Source organism: Schistocerca americana, chromosome 7, assembly GCF_021461395.2.
Source record: "Schistocerca americana isolate TAMUIC-IGC-003095 chromosome 7, iqSchAmer2.1, whole genome shotgun sequence".
Classification (NCBI taxonomy): Eukaryota; Metazoa; Arthropoda; class Insecta; order Orthoptera; family Acrididae; genus Schistocerca; species Schistocerca americana.
Window position 1 is genome coordinate 587,636,832 of NC_060125.1, and position 1,003 is coordinate 587,637,834.

Sequence of the window (1,003 nt, forward strand, 5' to 3'; positions counted from 1 at the left end):
CATCTTGGTTAAACATGTCAATTGTACTTTCACGTTTGAATAAAGGGTGTTAAATTATGTTTTTGGATTTACTGTGCCAAACACCACAACATTCCCCTCAACCGCTTCCTACCAGATCAAATACGAAAACGCGTATGAAACATAGTAGCCATAACAAGTTAAAAACCAAAGTTCAGTTACGCAGCGTTACTAAAGAGTTACAAATACGCTCTCAATCAGAAAATATTCCGTCTCTTATGGTAGTTCAAACGGGCGTGATAAGTATAGACCACAAGAAAAAAGACTATCTCCAAGAGGAACTCGAAACTCCTACCGAACAGGCCATGAAGGCCCAACGGTACCGACTGGCAGCCGTGTCATCCTCAGCCCACAGGCGTCACTGTATGCGGGCATGGAAGAGCATGTGGTCAGCACACCGCTCTCCCGACCGTACGTCACTTTCCGAGACCGGAGCCGCTACTTCTCAAACAAATAGCTCCTCAATTTGCCTCACAAGAGCTGAGTGGACCCCGCTGGCCAACAGCACTCGGCAGATCGGATGGTCACCCATCCAAGTGCTAACCTAGCCCGACAGCGCTTAACTTTGGTGATCTGAAGGAAACCGGTGTTACCACTGCGGCAAGGCCGTTGGCAATCTCCAAGAGAGTTAAAGTAATTATAAATGCACGAACCATGGAATGGCAGTTAAATAAAACTAATTTTCTGCAACTATATATTTTTAATTCTTTAATAACATTGCATAAACGAACACTAGTCTTTAACCATTTACAGCGCATCCATCTCTACACGTTTTCGTCTTCCATAGCGAATACACTCATAAGCCAAAACATTATGACCTCGTCCCACTGCGGCGTTGGATGCCGCCTGGTGGCGTTGCAGGCACGTGACGCCGTAACAAAAGAATGTAAGCGGAGCAGACACGGACAAGGGTCACCGTAGGGAAGATGTGGGCTGCAGACGGGGAAATACATTGAGATAAGCGACTTGGAAAAAAAAGCAGGTT

General features: G+C 46.0%; 1 pseudogene; it reads right to left on the reverse strand.

Annotated features, from left to right (window-relative positions):
• Positions 1-514: 514 nt before the first annotated feature.
• Positions 515-632, reverse strand: LOC124623546 (annotated as a pseudogene).
• Between the last annotated feature and the right edge of the window lie 371 nt (positions 633-1,003).